The following is a 20,415-nucleotide window of genomic DNA, read 5'->3' on the forward strand; positions in this document are numbered from 1 at the left end:
TCTTTCCCGCCTGTGGGACAAGGGACATCTGTAATCATCAACTTATAGTGGATTTTTACAATTGGACCAGGCCTCGTGGTTTTTTTCCTTTACGGGTTTTTCACGTAAAAACTTCTGGTGTCATCACAACTTGATTCATTTTCATCTCATCTGAGTGAGTGTGTGCTGAATCCTCGCGCAACGCTAAGACGATAATCCATTACTCTACCGCCACGAATTTTCTAACATGCATCAGTATTCAAACTCAAATTTGGTAGTTTTTTATTTATTGAATTATTAATATTTTTTATATAAATGATATTTTTTTAATTAAGCTCTAGTGGTGTATTACAAGTTAAGACCATTTTCATCTGGCCCTAAACAAACTGAGAAATTTTTTAGCTTGAAGCTTCCCATTTTCTTTCTATTTAGTAAATAGGAGTTTTAATGGAGACATATAAATTAATTAAATTATTGGAGAACTTAATGTATACCCGCATGAATATAATATAATCTTGCTTTATGTGATTGATTTTTTACCATACAAAAAAAAAAAAAAAAAAAAAACACAATCATTTAAGATGACATATTTTCATTAATTCATTTACTAAAATCAATTGTAAATAAGTGAGGGGTAGTTTGGACATTCATACAAATACACAAATATTAATATATGTGCTTTGAATACAGAGAGAAAAATCTGCGTACGTCTTACGTAAGACGTACGCAACTCTGCGTATGTTAGGGAGGTTATTCAGAGGGTATTGTGGATTATATTTATGTTATACCCCATGTAACCTCCCTGTAACCTAACTGTATCATCTAGTAAGTTCCGTGCTTTTATTTTCATATATTTGTAGGCTAAAGGTAGGTTATAATAAAGTTACATGGGGTATAACGCGTATATAACCTCTCAATAACCTATTTGACGTACGCAAAATTTTCTCGAATACAGAAACTGTAAAACCTTAGGAGCCTTTCTATCATTGTAGCGAAGCTTGAAGTAGCAAGACCAGAGGAGGTAAATCGACAGTCACGTAAGCTTTGTATATTCGTTCCTGTTGTTATTTCCTTAACAAACCCATATTTTCTAGTAAGTTATATACAATATTCTATTTCTCTGAAAAATTAAATTATCACAAAATTTAAAAAAAAAAAAGACATACAACAAAATAATTTAATTTTCTTTCTCGTTAAATAATATATTGAATAAATCATGCTCATAATATATAAACGTTTGAATACCACTATCCTGATCTTAAATTGATTAACATAATTATCTAACATTTATTTTTCTTCAATATAAATGTAATATAATTAAATTTATATTGATTTTCTCCATAAGATAATGGCCATCCCTTTCTATAATTATGTTGCAAAATGAGTTATTCTGTCATTACCTTATCTTCAATCTACAAGTGATGTGTGAGCAGTTATCAACAAAATGATAGTTGCAATAAAATAGTCCACTTGTGATCTCTTACCAGTCCATCATGTAAATAAGTAAAATGTAGGTGTCATTTCCAACTATTCACATTGGCCAACTACTTCGGCCATATCGCCATACGCGTCAGGCAACGTGATCGTTGGTGATTGGCTCTGAACCAAGTACTTTTCGTTCATTAGACCAATTTGTAAAACACCACCGCGCCTGTTTCTAGTCAACAATAACCATATTATTTAAAAAAAAAACTGAAAAAAAAACATATTACATATTCTAAGTAAATATAAACAAATATGGGTGCTATCTTGCATTTTTGAGGGATTCATTGAGTTGTTTCGATTTTTTTATGATAATTATCTAACTAATACAGTAATTAAAAATAAAAAAGTAATACGAACATACAGCTAGACAGTAAGCACGCATAACATGTACCTAAGTTTTCAAAAGGCAGAAGCAGCCATATCATATCTTGAGTGCCGCCAGATGAAGATTTTCTCAATCTTATTTTAATAGTCCTCAGCCTAAGCCCACAAATAATCTTCAGATATTATTAATCAACATATTAGAGCTTACATAGTTTAAAAAGAGGGGTGCATTTACATGCATATCACACAACTCTTATGTATTTACATATCTAACAACTAAATTTTCATATTTCATCAAAATTTTAACGTCACATACAAAATATTATAATTATTGTTTTGATCTATATATGTATAGATTTGCGACATATTATAAGTGTAAATATCAGATTTTTGGCAGATGTTAATACAGAATGGATATGTATGTAAATATTCAAAACAAAATAAAATAAAAGTGTTAGGTGGGTTTTGGCAGATGATGAGTTTATGAATGATGGAGGGTCACTTTAGTATGGCTTTACGTGCCTTTCATCACATGCAAAGGGCAGTGGCAGAAATATAATGGAGCGTTTGGATTTACGTGCCCTTACTCAGCTCTCTCCATCTCCACTCTTCTCCTATTTCTCGGATCCCTTCCTACATCTATACACCTCACTTCTCTCCTTCAACACACGACCCTTTTACGCATCTCCCCCTCATCCCCTCTTCCAAATTTGTAATTTTCAGTATGATTTTATTTTTATATGAAAGATGAGCATTCTATGTATTTTCTGTTCTCATATAAAGGATGGAAATAATTATATTGTTCTATGTACGTCATTGTATTTGTTATGATAGTTAGCAATGTGGCTGGCTGGCCACAAAGTTCGTAGATAGTTGTTGTGCAGACAGTAGTTCGCCACAAAGACCGTAGTTGAAAGCTACAATGTCATAAGTTGGCCATATAGACCGTAATTGGAGCTGTCACAACCAACATAGGTTGTTGTTGTTGATTGGAACACTATCAGTTGCCCACAAAAGTTGTAGCTAGTTACTGCAATATCATTATTTGGCCACATATGTCGTAGTTTGCAGCTGCAATAGGTTTAGTTGGCCACATAGGCCATAATTGGTGGCTGCAATGGTGTTTGTTGGCCACATAGGCCATAGTTGGTGGTTATAATAGCATCAGAAGGTCACATATGCCATAATTGATGGTTGCAATATCGTCAGTTAGCTTTAAATGTCGTAATTGGTGACTAAAAAAGTGTTAGTTGGCCACAGAGGTCATAATCAGTTACTGCAATAGCGTTAATTGGCCACAGAGACAATAGTTGGAAGTTGTAATAGCCTCAGTTGGCCACAGAGGCTATAATTGGTGGCTGCAACGACATCAATTAGCCACAAAGGTCATGGTCAACAGTTGCAATTGTGTTAATTGGCCACAAAAGCTATAACTGAATATTGCAATCTTGTCAGCTGGGCACAAAGACCATAGTTGGAACCTACAATAGCAATTATTCACATAGGTCGTAGTTTTGGTTACTACAACAACACTGGTTAGCCACATAGGTCATAGCTGGAGACTGCAATATTGTATGGTATATCATTAGTTAGTTTTACAGGTCAGTTGGTGACTACAATATTATTTGTTGGTCACATATGTCATAGTTAGATACTACAATTGCGTCAGTTGGCCATAGATATTGTAGTTGGATGTTGCAGTTGCAGTTAGCCACATTTGTTATAATTGCTATCATAGGTTGTTAATGCATTGATTGGTTTCTATAATCATTCTCTCATGTTTATTATTTTACATCAGAGACAATACTTGTTGGTATAAGACATATAGAAAATTTCAGGAGTATGAAAATGTTGTTATATTTTAAATATCTCAGGCGTAAACAATTTTTATCGAACTTTATCACCAGATCTTCAATATGGTGTTATTTGTTTCACGACAATTGAGATACTTTGTTATATCATATTCGAGATACATTGTTATAAAATATTCTAGATACTTTGTTGCACCGTATTTATAATATTTTGTTACACCATATTTGTGATACTTCATAAGCAATCAAAGTTTGCTAATAACGTCGATCAGAGGGCGACCGACGATAGTCAAAGGCAACCTACGGCTGACGGTCGACAGTGATTGGCACCTACTGAGTTCAGAAATTATTGTTGAATCTTGCGTCCAAAAAAATGCTAAAATTTACCTCATTCTCCTCCCTTCTCTTAAGTGAAGTGAGTGGGACTATTTATAGCCTTTAGAGGAGGTGCAATTTGGTCACTTGATGAATAAGTCTCATAACCACTTAATCAGTGGTGATGACGTTACTGGAGTACATGCACGTGTGTGCCACTGGCACACAAGTTCCAGCAGTTGGAGCGCATTCCTATGTCTCGCTGGACCATCGCCCTCTAGCCACGTCTATGACCACTGGACCACCAGAACCTGACCACCACCATTGTTGCCACAGGACCACCGCTGTATGACGACAATCATTATCGATTCACTACTGCCCAACTACCAACATCATTGCTACTAACCACGACCACTTAATCGTCGCTGCCACCAGTCCACCTCTTCCTGACCACCACCATCATCGTCGCTGGACAGCATGCCCATTCATGTGCATCGGCCTTGTTAGCTCACCTTTGTTCAGACCGTCACTATTATTACCAACAATAATATTTACAACCCATTTGTGACACCTTGTGGTCCCCGAGGCCATTTTATTATATTCTCGATGCAAATTTGATATCTTAAGGTGACTATTGAGGAGTTTCTTGAGTCACGAACCCTGGGAGAAGAACAATGCCAACACCGAAAAAGCAACTGCTCCTCAAATTTCCTTCAAAATCATTATTTTACGTTGATCGATTCTTAAAATATATGGGCATATTTTCAATATATTTGATAGCAATGCCTGAAAATAGGGTGTAAATGGATACATTCCTAAAAAATCATTTCGATTTTCATGAATCTCAACACATTTTTTTAACCGAGAGTTTCAAAAATCAAATTTGGAAACAAGTGCACTCTGATTTATGATCAAGTGGAGGGTCTCGGGAGACGGATCTGATGGCATCAAAAAGGGTCCGACCAAGTCGAAGTGCTTACATATCATGCACTTCAAGCATAGTTGAAGCTTTGAAATATACTTTAGAAGATCAAAGGATCTCCAAATATGACAAATTCATAGTCAAATCGGGCATCTCAATGAGTCAAATCCAACAAGCTTAAGATCACTTTATTCTGAATTCATTAAGACACTTAATTGCTCATAAAATACCATCATATTAAAGGGATCACTCTTGGTTGTCCAATGGAGTGGTCCATATTCATGCAATATTTATGGAGCATGCAACTCACAAAAATCTATAAGTAGACCCCCACTCTTTTCATGAGGAGGAAGCTAGACATGGAGGAGAATGTTGAAGGGAGATCTATGCTCTTAAAGATTCCCGAAATCAACCACTGTCGGATTGTCGTTGTCGAGCTTCGCCACTATCGAACTGTTATCGTCTAGCTCCACCATCGCCAGACCATCATTAGCAAGCTCCACCACCGTTAAACAGCTGTCTTTGAGCTCCACCACCGTCACACCACAATCTTCATGTTCGACCACCATTGAATGGACATCATCAAGCTACACCACCGTCAGATTGCCTTCCCAGAGGGCTCAACCATCGCCGAACCACTGTCGCCGAGTTCCGCCACCTTTGAACTACCATTACCGGGCTCCACCACCATCGAACCAACATTGCCCAATCGCCGCCACTGCCAGACCACACTAGCTAACCACTGTTGCTGCAACTGTCGGCGCCACCACCGCTGTCCGGTCGCCACTATCAAGACACTAGCATCAGGTTAGCACAAGACCTTTATCATCGACTTTCTTCACAACGATCTGGTTGCCGCTACTTTCTTAACTTTTTATACTATTTTCCTATTGAAAATCATGTACCACCTGTGTAATAATGCTTCTGACTATTCAAGGGCCGATAAAGTTTTATAATTTACACCAACATAGTGTGACTATTTCAACTAGGTTGTGACGTGCTTCTTGTGTGATAAAGCACTGACAACTCACCAAAATATACGTGGCGTATCAATAATATACGAAATTGAGTTCCATGTGTTGATCCCACAGGGAAAGTGATGAATCCAAGTTCGCATAACTTCTAGTTCACAAGTGCATTTACAATGCCGACTTTCCATGCTCTCAGGCAATTGGGGGAAAAAATGTATCTTCTGGCGCCTAGGCGCCATAACACAATTTTGCTCTAATTCACGATGTTTTGAACTTAGTTCGATATATAGATATACATACATATATATATATACATATATATATAATTATTCCATTTTTCAAATGAAAATTTTGGAGTTGATCATTATTTTTAAGATGATGATTATCGAGGACAAGTCTATCCATGTATGTGTTTAAACTGGCCTTATCCTTTTTATTCACATGGAATTCCTTATAATGAATCTGGAATTCAAATAATATGCAGTAGCATAATAATTTTGATGTAGCTAACCATTCCATTTGTCATCAATAATTTATCATTTTTTCTGATAAGACGCTTCTTATTCTCCTAAATATTTTGTTATTTTCTCTTTACCCAAAAAATATATCATATATAATATATATTATCATTATAGCATATTCAATAAGTTGCTTGTTGAAAAATAAATGAATTTCTTCATAAACATAAATAAACTATTCAAATCATATTCAAATTTAATTCATGTATTCTTTGAGCATTTAAAGAATGTGCACACTTGTTTATTTATTAATTTTATCAAACTTAATGAAGAATTAAATGAGCCTAATTTGAACTTTGAATTGTTCATTGAGTCCATCGGTTCATTTATAACCCTAATCACCCTAATGGGTAAATTGACTAAAGGAGAATTTTCCTATTAAATAAACATGTAATAGTCATAAATAAAAAATTAATTAAATCATAAATTAAAAGTATAAATATTCTCAAGCTTCACCCTTTCATCATCATTTCCCTCTAGTCTACGTAGATGCTTTGCGTCTATTTTAACTTTCAAATATTCTTATTATTTCATGGTCAAGACATCTACTAAAGGTTGTCCATATATGTTGCACATACTATTATACAATGAGGCATGTAATTCTATATGAAAATCAATCCATATAATCTATATTTTTATTCCATAAAAGTATTGTGTCCACGACTATTTTTTTTAGAAAATAGCGTTGAGGACAATATTTTGATTGAGTAAAAAATTTACATTATATGGATTTGCTTTGTCTATTTGAGACTAAATTATTCTCTGACAGTCACTTGAACATGGTGTTTCTCTGCACTATTCATAGTCCCCTATGAAAGTGGTGACCATAACTTTAATACCTCTCCTAATGACCACATTCGGGTTAAATGGATTAGAAATATCATATCCTTTTATGATCAGTAGAGCCGTGTTGAATATCTATATGTAAGATTATCTTCTATGCATCAATAAAATTTATGATTACTTTTGTTTATACTAATCATAATGCTTCTAAAAGAAAGAAATTAAGGAATTCTATTTCCAACATTGTTACCAACATTCATGAGCCTTGGTAAATTCTTGGTGAGTTTAATTGTATTCTACATTTGGAGGATAAAGTAGGAGGTAACCCTCATTTATCGTGCAAGTTGGTAGACTTTCAATCATGTGTTAAGAATTCTAGCTTAATTTAGTTCCCCAACATTGGTACCTCTTAGTATTGGTTTAATCAATAACTATTTAATCCAATTGGAATCATGCTGGAAAGACCCTTATGTAATGATTCTTTTTTAATTCTTTCACTCTTTCATATTTTAAAGTGATGGACCTACTCGCTTTTGATCAGTTTTCTATTATTGTTCTTTTCAGAAAGCATGCTCCTACTAAATGTGTATTAATGTATAAAAACTTTTGGAGCCACGTACTTGAGTCCCTTAACATTATTCTAAGGTTTGAGCTATTTCAGCAAAAAATGATCATATTTCCCAATTATGCAATAGGCTAGAGCATCAAAATTGCTCTCAATCTATAATAGGCTTTTTAAGGAAATTGAAGATTTGTAATCTAAATAAGAACAAATCGTATAAGATCTTGAACATGAGCCTTTAGGTAACTTTCTCTTATATGAAGTTGTTATTATCCAAAAATGATTATTGCTACATTAATTAATGAAAATAACTGGATTAAATAAATCACAAGTGTAATTGGCTGACTATAGGAAAAAATGATCTTAAATATCTCTATAAAAAAATTGAATGTAAGAAAAATTTGAATCACAATGGAGACATAGTCGCAAATAACACTATAATTTCCATTCAAGAAGACATTACTAAGGTTGTCGACTATTTTTCTTTACTTCTTAACTGTGAAGAGAATTCTGATCTCATTGAGTCCTTTTATGTTAGTCATATTTTGTATAGCCACAAATATAACTATCTTATTGTTTCTTTTATTGATTATAAGATTTGAGCAACATTTTTTCAGTATTGGACCAAATAAATACCTTAATCTAGATGGTTTCACATCTAAATTCTTTAAAAATACTTGACAAATCACTGGTTCACTTTGCATTAAGGCCATCAATTATTTCTTTGATACTTCTAAATTGCTTAATATAGGAAACACTTTGCTATTTCTCCTTTTCTTAAAAGTGGTCATGCTCAATCTCTCACTAACTATCGATATATATCCTTATATAATACTACTTATAAGGTCTTTGCCAAATTAATTGTTGGTAGATTGAAGGTTATTTTTCTAGGTATTATTCATCTAATACTATTTATAAGGTCGTTTCCAAATTGATTGTTAGTAGGTTGAAAGCTATTCTCCTAGGTATTATTCATTAAACTCAAGTGGCATCTATTGCTAATAAAGATATTGCAAATAACGTTATTAAGGCTAATGACATTTCTTATGATTTCAATTCCTCTTATCACCCCAAGTAATTTTGCACTAAAATTGATATGAGGAAGGCTTTTGACACTATTAACAGAAAGTTTCTTTATGCTAGAGTGGTGAATATGAGATTCCCTTCTAAGTTCATTGGTTGGATTGAAGCTTTTATTACTCAATTGTATTTATTATTAATATTATTAGTGAGCTTAATGGGTATTTGAACACCTCATTAGGTCGAAGACACAAGGTTGTCATCTTTCTTCTTATCTTTTTGCTATTATTATGAATGACTTATCCAATTAATATAGCTAATTAGGTGTTAAAACATCATGGGAACATATATTATTAGATATTACTTTCTATGCTACTATTTTTAGGCATTTTTTCTGTTTTAACATTGTGTTCTTAATTAGTTTATGTTTATGTTGGCCTTCAGTACGTCTAATCTGTGATGTTTGATGTTTATTTATAAAAATCATATTTCTGACCATAATTTGATGTTATATGAACATTTCAATAGTTTGAGGTTTCTATGACATATGTTTAGAGATATGGTCATCCAAAATATTACGTACCCTGCTTGCTTTTGCGGGAATTGCTCATAGATATGTTCTTCTTGTTTGGTCACAATTTTTTTGGGTTATGTTTCTCATAATAGATAAATAAGAAATATTTATAAAAAATTAATAGTTTGGAAACAAGAAATATTTATTAACTGAATGAACAAAGCCATGTGAGCCAAGCCAACTAGGGCAAAGCCGACCTAGTCACGAGAGGGACAAGAAAACTTCTAGGTGATCCAAGCACGTGCCATATGATTGGAAACAAGACAACATAACATTTGAGCCATCCACTGCAGGAAAGCTAACTTGATGTGATAGTGTATCCCCCAGTTGAATCGACCCAAAGAAAGATTCAATTTTGTAAAGTCTCTGATCATTTTACAGGGACCCTAAAGACTCACTAGAAAAAAAAAAATAGTCAACTAAATTGGATCCTAAAGCTTAGGTGTTAGATAGTAAATAAATAAGAATTGAGTGGGTATGTATGTCAAGATTTATTTCATTCTTTTTTTAAAGTTAAAATGGTGATATTTTTAATGTGATATGAAATGGGGTCAAAATGTGCCATTTTTAAAGGGAATTTCATGGAGAACTTGGCATCATTTTAGGCACATGCCAACTTCAATGAAAACATTCTGCACAAGTTTCCAAATAATGCTAAATGAAAAATGGCACGTTCTTGGAAATATCGTTCATATATTTTATAGAAAATCAGGAACATATAAACACAACATCTGTAAATTTCTTCATTCTTAAAAGCACATTAAGAATCACTGGAAGCTGATATTTTAATTTGTTCCATGTTTTCTTGCTCTGGATGGCAGCACGTTTTACTACTGCATACCAACAGTTTTATTTATTTATTTATTTATTGGAAATTGAGCTTAATGATAATTGACTATTTTGGCTTCAAAATATAATGGCTCTGGGTGTTTTTAAGAGTAATGATGAACAGGAGTGGAATCATGTTATGTCCATGCTAGACAATTAAATTTCCTACCTTATAATTTGAGATTTCTCTATATAAATAGCAAACTTCAATAACTTTTTTATTTATGTAATTTAGGCTATATAGTAATTTTGCCTTCATCGATATAATTGTTTGCCTAATACTTAACAAAATTTTAAATATTTGATGATTTTATCCATCCTAAAAGATAAAGCTAGTTCTGCCTTGCTGATGAATTTTTCAGTGAGAAGCAACTTAGCTGGCTGCCTTGCTACAGGTGCGTGAAATATTTTCTGCTTATGTTGGCTGCTGGAATGTCTTTTATCATAAGTTTTTATGCCTGGATCATACAAGTCTTATACTTTCTCGTCCTCTGGTGCCCTACACAAAGTAAGATCATACAGGGCAAAGGTCTAGCCTAATCTTCGAGCTTCTTCCTCCTTTTTATTGGGACATAGCCTGCAACAACTTAAATTCATGGAAAAAGTTAGAATATTTTCACTAAAACCAAGGAACTACCAAAAAATCAACTGTTTGTGTGATGTAATTTAGCTCATGCCAAGCGGTTCCTGCAAACTAGAGTAAGGAGAAAGATCAGGTCGAGAATTACGCTCAAGAGCACAAAGTTGATGAGGCTTTAATAAATGCACATGTTATCGTTCATTTAGTTTTATTTATTTTTTAAATTGCTTCATGTGATGGCAGTTTCACGGCTATGAGTCAACACCAGAAAATACATAAAATCAAACATTCAATGTATGGAAAAGTGGATCTAATTGAGAGTCAAGATACAGCACAGTTTGGTTCTGTTTCAGCCTATTAATTAACCGAGGAATCATCCATCCTATATGAAAATCTTATATAAATTATAGAATATACAAAACGCCACTTAGTTTGTTGGATCTTCGTTTGGCTGTGTTACAGCAGAACCTTACTAAAGGTCTGTTTGGGACAGCTGCGGCATGAAGAAGCTGCTGTGAAATTGTTGCCACGAGAAGCTACCATAATATGTTTGGATAATTTAGCTATGAAATAATGATTATAATGCCCTTGCAGAATGAAGTTTTAAGTGCATAGTTTCAAAAACAATTCAGGACCCGTTTGGGGCAGCTTATTAGTGCGGTGGGTGTTCCGAAAATGCCGAGCATGAGTTTGTTTCAAATTCTTCATTATTTGCGGACGCACTTCGGAGGCCGCTTCTCGCGTTCGTTCGAACTTATTACCCTACAGATCTCGTCCCCGATGCTTCTCCTCTCCAATCTCGTCCCCGATCCTTCTACCCGTCACGCTTCGGATAGCCCTCAATGTCGTCCCCGATCCTTCACCAGGTCGCGCTTCCTCCAAATCTTCCTCTCGCGATTTCTCCCAATCATTCCCGGCCGCGATTCCTCCCAACCCGTCCCGGTCACGATTCCTCCAGATCATTCCCACTTTGATCCGGTCGCAATTTCTCCCAACCCGTCCCGGTCGCAATTCCTGCAGCACTCAAACCGCAACACTCGATTCCTCCAGCACTCGAACCGCAGGATCAAAGCTCTCTTTCAACCCTTCTCTTCTCAACACCTTCCCTTTCCACTGTAAGTATTTTTTGAGACAACCAATTCACCTTTTTCACAGTATCTAACATGGGCATAGAAATGCTTACATGATTCAGGGTCCTCCAACTGATTACTGAGTTTTCTCCAAATAATTTGTTGTATCAAACATTTCTTCAGTTGTGTATTCTGATAACCATAAAAACAACTAGCATTGATCTTAGCTTTGTCTCAGATTGATGAATCTTCTAAAACTACAGATTTTAGAGTAAATGTCATATAGTTTGATGATAGTTACACCTCATTAATATGATAAACAGACAAGGCTTGCAGGGATTTTCAAAAAATTCGGAAATTTATATATCATACATACGTATAAAAAGTTTTCAAGACTTTGTAATTTACTTTAAGTGCAATATTTATAAAAGCATAAATGATGAGCCATTTAAATAACTTCATATGTTAAGAGTATAAAGATTGGGTGTTAAGCATGTAAATAGATAAGTGTTGTGTAACATATATTCATTGATTCTCACATACCATATTCTTAAACGATCTTCATTCTTAATGACTGTTGAAATATCAAATTTAAATTACAAGATTTATTGTCTTTCATGTTAAGAATTATAATAGGAAATACTTTATTCCTATAAGAAGTTATGAGGAATAAATTATTTCCTTAACATAAGAAGATATATATTTCCTTTCCTATTTTATATTTATTTCCTTGGATTAGAAAATATTTATTTTCCTATTTTATATTATTTTTTATATCTCCTAATAATTAATATGAATTAATTATTGAAGAAATCAGTTGATATATCTTTCATTTCATATCATTTCTTTTTTATTATTTTTCATATTATAGGGTTCTTGTAAAAGTTATTTATACCCACGTTCATATTAATGAAACAATCAAATATTTTACTTTATTCCGCATTATTCTGAATTTCAACATGATATCAGAGCGGGAATAAAAATTCCAAAATACCATCGCCTTCTTCCTTCCAAAATCCCAAAGAATTGCTAAAGCCGAAGCCCTCGTCCTCTTCTAAATCCCGAAGAATTATTGGGAGAAGTCCCATGCTTTGAATCCATGAGGCTCTCAGAAGTCCGCCGCGAAGAAACTCGAAGAGTGATGCTCAACAAGAAATCCACTCCTATCAGCATACCTGAGACCTCGACATTCCATTCTCAGGCTCAGGTCAGTAAGCGGATTGTCCTATATTCACAGAAGAATGAGGAGAAACCTCGGGTGTGGTGTGATCATTGCAACAAGCCATGACACACTAAAGAAACCTGTTGGTACATCCACGATAAACCTGCAAATTGGAAGCTAAGAAACAAGCGCAAGCCACCCACTGCAAATGCTGCTGTCAAACAAATCAGCCCATGTAGCAAAGAGCAAATCGATCAACTCCTGAATATCAACTCCTGAATATGCCCCAGTTTGGCTACTGGTACTCCAAATTGTTCGATGGTACATGCAGGTAGAAAACTAAACCCTTTGATTATTAATTCGGGAGCTTCTAATCATATGACAAATTTACACTATTTATTTGATTCATACATCCCATGTTCTGGCCATGAAAAATGTTCGTATTGCAGACGGTAGTTTCTCTTTAATTGCTGGAAAATGAAACATTAATCTATCCAAGAGTGTTGGTCTTAAATCTGTACTTCATATTCCAAAACTCAAATATATCATTCTATCGGTCAGCAAACTTTCAAAAGATTCTAACTGCCGTGTAATTTTCTGTGAATCTTCTTGTGTTTTTCAGGAGCAGAAGTCGAGGATGATGATAGGGAGAGCTAAAAAGACAGGAGGACTTTACTACTTCTAAGAGACTGTTCCTAGTGAAAAAAGATTCAAGCTTACAGCAGTATGGGTTCGAACCCTGCAGTAGAAAAAATAATGGAATTACATTTTAGACTAGACCATCCAAGTTTTTCTTATTTAAGACATTTATTTCCTTATTTCCAAATTTGCTTAAGGGTGTTAATTGTGTTTTACTTCAATGTGAAACGTGTTATTTGACAAAAATTCATCGCATAAATTTTGCTCCAAAACCATACTACATGATCCATAATAATGTTTGGGGACCTTCAAAAGCCAAAATATTATTTAGGAAAAGGGGATTTGTGACTTTTATTGACGGTCACACCAGAATATGTTGGGTTTATCTTATAAAAAAAAATCAAAAGTTGAAAACTCTTAAAGATTTTTACAACATGATTGAAACTCAATTTGCACTAGAATATGCATCCTTACATCCGAAAATGGAACTGCATACTTTAATAAATGTTTGGGGGAGTTTTTGATAAACAAATGTATAATTCATCAATCTACTTGTCATGAGACTCCACAACAAAATGGAATTGCTGAAAGAAAGAATAAACATTTACTTGAGGTTGCTTGAGCTATTATGTTTTCAATTAACGTTCTTAAATACTTAAGGGGGAACACTGTTTTAACATCATATTTAATAAACGGAATACCAACTTGAGTTTTACAATATACAATTCATCTAAACAAACTGAAAAACAGTTTTTCAATTCTATGAATGTCTTCAAATATTCCTTTAAAAATCTTTGAATGTAAAAATCTTTGCTTCAAATATTCCTTTAAAAATCTTTGAATGCACATGTTTCGTTCATATTCTGGATAAATTTCGATCAAAATTGAATCTAAAATCTGAAAAATGCATTTTCCTTGGATATGCTTCAAACAAAAAGAGGTACAAATGCTTTAATCATGTCACCAAAAAAACTTACATTAATATGGATGTGATCTTCATGAAAAAAATTCTTTCTTTCATAAAAATCCACTTTGGAGGGAGTATATTACAAATGAAGAAGATGATTTTTGGCAAGTTTCTAATCCATTACCAAGAGTTGTTCTAACACCAAATACACCTGAAGTCCATGAAAACAAAGAACAGGAAATAGTTGTTGAAAGTAATAAAAATAAAAAGAATCCTAGTCAAGAGACACCTGAAATTATCTTGTCTAATACAGGAGGAGAAACACCGCATAATACAATAGCAGCACCTCTGGATTATTCCAGGCAAAGGCTCCATAAAAAGAAAAATGTCCAAATTTAAGCTTTAGCTCCCTCCCAATCTGAAGAACCGAATGATGGTCCTCAAGAAACATAGGTAAGTTCCAATCCTGACCTTATTTTTTCACCAACAAAAACTCAAGATTCAGAGGTTATGAATCTGGATCTTCCTATAGCCTTTAGAAAAGGAACACATTCTTGTACTACCAAATATCTCATTTCGAAATATCTACCCTACAAAAAAATCTCACACAAACATCAAACTTTTTTTTGTCAAAAATTTTAATCTGTCTTAACCCAGAATAATACATGAAGCTCTTAGTAATCCAGATTGGAGAATAACAATAAAGGAAGAGATGGATGCTTGTTTGAAAAATGGAACATGAGAAGTTGTCACTCTACCAAGAGAAAAGTCTATTGTTGGGTGTAAATGGGTCTTCACTACTAAAGTTAAAGCTGATGGGAGAGTCAAAAGATATAAAACAAGATTAGTAGTAAAATTACTCACTCAAACTCACGGAATTGACTATCAGGAGACATTCGCTCCGGCAACCAAGATCAATTTCATTCGTGTCCTACTGTCCATAGCAGCAAACCGTGAATGACACTTGCATCAGCTCGACGTAAAAAACGCTTTTCTAAAAGGTAAATTGGAGGAGGTATTCATATATCTTCCACCAGGATTTGAGAAGAAGTTTGGACAAGAAAAAGTGTGCAGATTGAAGAAATCTTTGTATGGACTCAAGCAATCTCCTCGTGCCTGGTTTGAGAAGTTTGAAAAGGTGATTACAAAATATGGATACACTCAGAGTCAAGATGATCATACTATGTTCAACAAACATTCAGAAACTGGTAAACTCACTCACTATACTCACTATACTCATTGTCTATGTCGATAATATTATCTTTACATGAAATGATGCTAGGGAAATTGAGACATTGAAAGAAAGATTGGCCACATAATTCAAAATTAAACATCTGGGAAATGTAAAGTACTTTCTTGGTATTGAGTTTGCCAGATCTAAGGAGATGATCTTTATTAATCAGCGAAAGTATGTACTCGACTTACTCAGTGAAACCAGAATGCTTGGGTGAAAATCAGCTAAAACCCTGATTAAACCAACTAAAAGATTACAAGTGACAAATAAAATAGATGGTGTTAACAAAGAACAATATCAGAGACTAGTGGGAAAATTAATCTACTTGTCACACACTTGTCCTGATATAGCCTTTGTTGTTGACATGGTAAGTCAGTTTATGCACTCTCCAAATACTCATCACTTGGATGCTGCCTATCGGATCCTTAGGTATCTGAAAGGAACGCCAGGAAGAGGACTACTATACAAGAAAAATAAGCACTTACAGATAGAAACATTTACAGATGCAGATTGGGCTGGGAGTGTTACAGATAGAAGATCAACCTCAGGATACTGCACTTTTCTAGGAGAAAACTTGTAACCTGGAGGAGTAAGAAGCAAAGTGTCGTGGGAAGAAGCAGTGCTGAAGCTGAATTCAGATCCGTGGCTCATGGGATGTGTGAAGTTCTATGGATTAGAAGAATTCTCAAGGAGTTAAAAATTCATAGTCCGCCACCAATAAATGTGCACTGTGATAATAAGTCTGTCATCGCCATCGCCCACAATCTTGTTTATCATGATAGAACAAAGCACGTAGAGATAGATAAGCACTTCATCAAAGAAAAAATTGAGAGAAGAGATATCTGCATGGTTTATGTTCCTTCTAACGATCAAACAACGGATATTCTAACCAAGTGTGTTCACAAAAAACAGTTGACGATTTGGTGTGCAAGCTGACTCTGAAAGATATCTTCATGTCAACTTGAGGGGGAGTATTGAAATATTGAATTTAAATTACATGATTTATTGTCTTTCATGTTAAGAATTATAATAAGAAATAATTTATTCTTATAAGAAGTTATGAGTAATAAATTATTTCCTTAATATAAGGAAATAATTTTTTTCCTATTTTTATATATATTTCCTTGGATTAGGAAAGATTTGTTTTCCTTTTTTATGTTATTTCTTATATCTCCTAATAATTAATATAAATTAATTATTGTAGATATCAGGTGATATATTTTTCCTTTTATATCATTTCATTTTTATTATTTTTCCTATTATAGGATTCTTGTAAGAGTTATTTATACTCACGTTCATATGAATGAAACAATCAAGTATTCCACTTTATTCCGTATTATTCTGAATTTCAACAATGACTGCAAGCCAAAAAAGAATAGTAAAGAAGGCCTAGAATTTTTGAAAAGTAAACTTATAAGCTATATTATAAATGGATCGACATTTATCTTAACTTAATAATAAACTTAGAAACAAAGAAAATGCAAAGGTAACTTAATAATAATTCATCTAAAGCACCAAAAGTAACTTAATATAATAACTTAGGTTCAAATTGGAAATTTTATTTTCTTTCATTCATCTAAAGCTTTAAGTATATGCTTTAGACTATATGTTTTAAATGATATTCATGTTTGGAAATAATGTTTTGATGCTTGTGATTTATGTGGTCATAACAAGATGTAGGAATTTGGTTTGGGAAAATGCTTGTGATCGGTTTTGGTAGTTTACAGTTGGTATTTGATTAAAAAATTCTTAGTTATACTAATTTGGAAAGTAGACTTTAATTGTTTGTTTTGTTTGTATCTCTTTTATCAAAAAGCTTTGTGGGACTCGACTGCATTTGTTTAAGAGAATTGTTTGTATCTCTTTGATATACTTGTATAGGTAATGCATAAATTGAAATGTATGTGTTAAATTTTTTGATCTCCTCATTATATGCTTGCTTAACACTTAAATCTTAATATGTCATGCTTAAGATCTTCATCACTATGGTTTTAAAGATGTTTTATTGTTGGGGGTCATCTCCTTTACAATGAATTCAATTTTTTTAGCAGTAATTTTATTTCATTCTTGTTCTATATTAGTCCAAAATGTTGAGTTTGTTACATGGTTTAAGTTAGTTTTTTTAACTGTCGTGCTCATCAATTAGTACACACATGGCTAAGACGAGTGAAGATGGCCCGTCTACAATGTGGGATACAGAAGTAACGTACATTTTTTGCAATATTTATTTTAAAGAAATTAAGATCTGAAATGGACCAATCACGTATTTTAACAAGGAGGGTTGGCAAAATATTATAAAGAGATTCAAAGAATTGACAGGAAGAGATAACGACATGCTAAATTTCAAAAACAAATGAAATCAATTGAAGAAGTGAAAATTTTGGAAGGAGCTGAAACGTGAATCCACCGAGTTGGGTTGGGATCCCATTAAGCGAACAATCGATGCTCCAGATGAATGGTGGGTTGAGAAATTAGAGGTAATAATTATACTCTCATTTGGTTTATTCTCATAATTTTTTTTTAATAATAAGCTCTCTAAACCCCATCCTCCCCTACAATGTTACAGGCAATGCCGACAGCAAAAAAATATAAGCAGTGCGAAATTGAGCCGGAGTTTGATGATAAACTAGACATAATGTTTAAGGGGGTTGTCGCTTCGGGAAAACATGCATTCAACCCAAGCGAGTTGGGGTTTGCAGACATATCAAAGGAGTTACCACCTGAGCAGGTTATAGCTGATGAAGAAGAGTTTAGTATTAATTAGAGGGAGATGGAGGAGTCCAGTTCCCCGTCAAAGAGACCCAGACTTGGCAGGAGGAAGAAAGAAAATGATAATTTCGTGAAAAGCTCATTCGATCAGCTGATTGTTGTTTTGCAGCTGCACCGCGTCCTGCTCCCTCTGACAGCACCATCATATACTATGTTGAAACTTTAGATGTTATTCTAGAAGTAGTTATTGATATGCGATTTCATGTAAAATGTGTCCAAAAACTTGAGGACCCTAGCCGTAGGGCTGTTAAAAAAGCTCGTTGTTCGTGAACAACTCACGTTCGGTTCGTTTGTTAAGTAAACAAGCCAAACAGAAACAGCTCCTTGTTCGCTCGTGTTCGGCTCGTTTTAGCTCGAAATAAAAAAAGAATTATATAACTATTTATATAATAATATATTACTTATATTATTTATATAATAATATATTATATATCTTTATGTCTAAGTTTAAATTATAATACCTCATGTGTCAATGTGGTTAGCGCATTCTTTTGTATATATTTGATCGAGGTTCGAATCTCACGCTTTACATCCATTTTTCTCAATTTAAATTTAACAAGTCAATTTCGAGTGAAACACGAGCCGAACACGAACACACTGTTCACGAGCCGATTTCGAACACGAGCTATTTCGAAAGAGACGAACACGAGCCAAGCCTGAGCTCGCTCAAGCTCGGCTTGTTTACCCGCCCACCCATTTACAGCCCTACCTACCCGTAGGCAAATGTTGATGGCACTGCGACCCAAACTGCACATTGAATATTTGCGTGTTTTGGTGGAAGAATGAGTTTGTTTTATATTTCGCTGTCACTATTTTTTTTTTTGTTCTTTTTTTAGCAGTTTTATTTATTCTCCAGAAAAATATATATAATTATTTTTCGATGCTTTGTAGACCTTGATATTTATAATATTTCATTTTGCTGCTAATACGCCTAAAATATATAGTATTTTTATACACATTTTTATACATATTTTTGAGATATTGCGTTTTAATGAAAATTATTTGTATGTTTTTTCTTCAGGTACAACTAAAAAGGTGAAAAATGACAAAAGGAGTGAAAAATGATCAAATATAGAGTAAAAATGCAAAAATGGTACAAAACTATTTTGGTGTCTAAGCGCCAGTGAAACAGAGAAGGTCGCGCCTAAGCGCTAAAGGCTCCACGTTTAAGCACTGGTAACAGTTATTTGTGGGTTAATTCATTTTGACAAATTTCGAAGAGACATTTGAGACACATATTGGCTAAAGAGGGTGGTTATGATCACTAGAAACAAAAATATGGTTAAAGGACTTGAAAGAAGACATCATTTGAAGAATACATCGAATTTAGACACATTTTGAAGAAATACCAAAACACCTCTTGAAAAACTATAAAAAGAGAGGCTTAGGACTTTTGAGATGTGTTGTTTCTATTCTCCTCAAGGGCTGCTTCTAGTATCTTTACGTGTTTCTTTTAGATTCTCCTTTGCTGTGATTTCTGAGAGAGGCTGTAAAACACCAATATTTATCTTTATTTTAGTTTTAGTTTCTAATTTAGAGAGTTAAGAGTATTGTAAGAAGAGAAGAGATTCAAATGAACTTCAAGAGTTTGGTGGAGGATTTAAGATAAATTTTTATCTTTTTGTTATGTTACTACATTTGGTTTTAATTCTACATTTGGTTTTAATTGAAACTTCTTGTTGGTTTGACGATGATTGCTGTTTTTAAATTGAAGTGTGGTTTTATTTTTTCCATGAATTCTAAGTATTTTTGTTTATCTTTTTCCTTAAAATGATAAGTAAATAAAATATTGGATGGAAGTTGTGGAGAGTATAGATTTTTAATGTTGGAAGAAGTTATGAATATTTAACTCCATGTACTTCATTTACTTCTTAATTTGACCCATCGAGATGTTAAAATTTGTTGTGAGAACATTTAAGAACCGGGATGATATTGTCTCAGATATTGTCTCAGTCAACAATT

Source organism: Phalaenopsis equestris, unplaced genomic scaffold (genome assembly GCF_001263595.1).
Source record: "Phalaenopsis equestris unplaced genomic scaffold, ASM126359v1 Scaffold000540, whole genome shotgun sequence".
Taxonomy (NCBI): domain Eukaryota; kingdom Viridiplantae; phylum Streptophyta; class Magnoliopsida; order Asparagales; family Orchidaceae; genus Phalaenopsis; species Phalaenopsis equestris.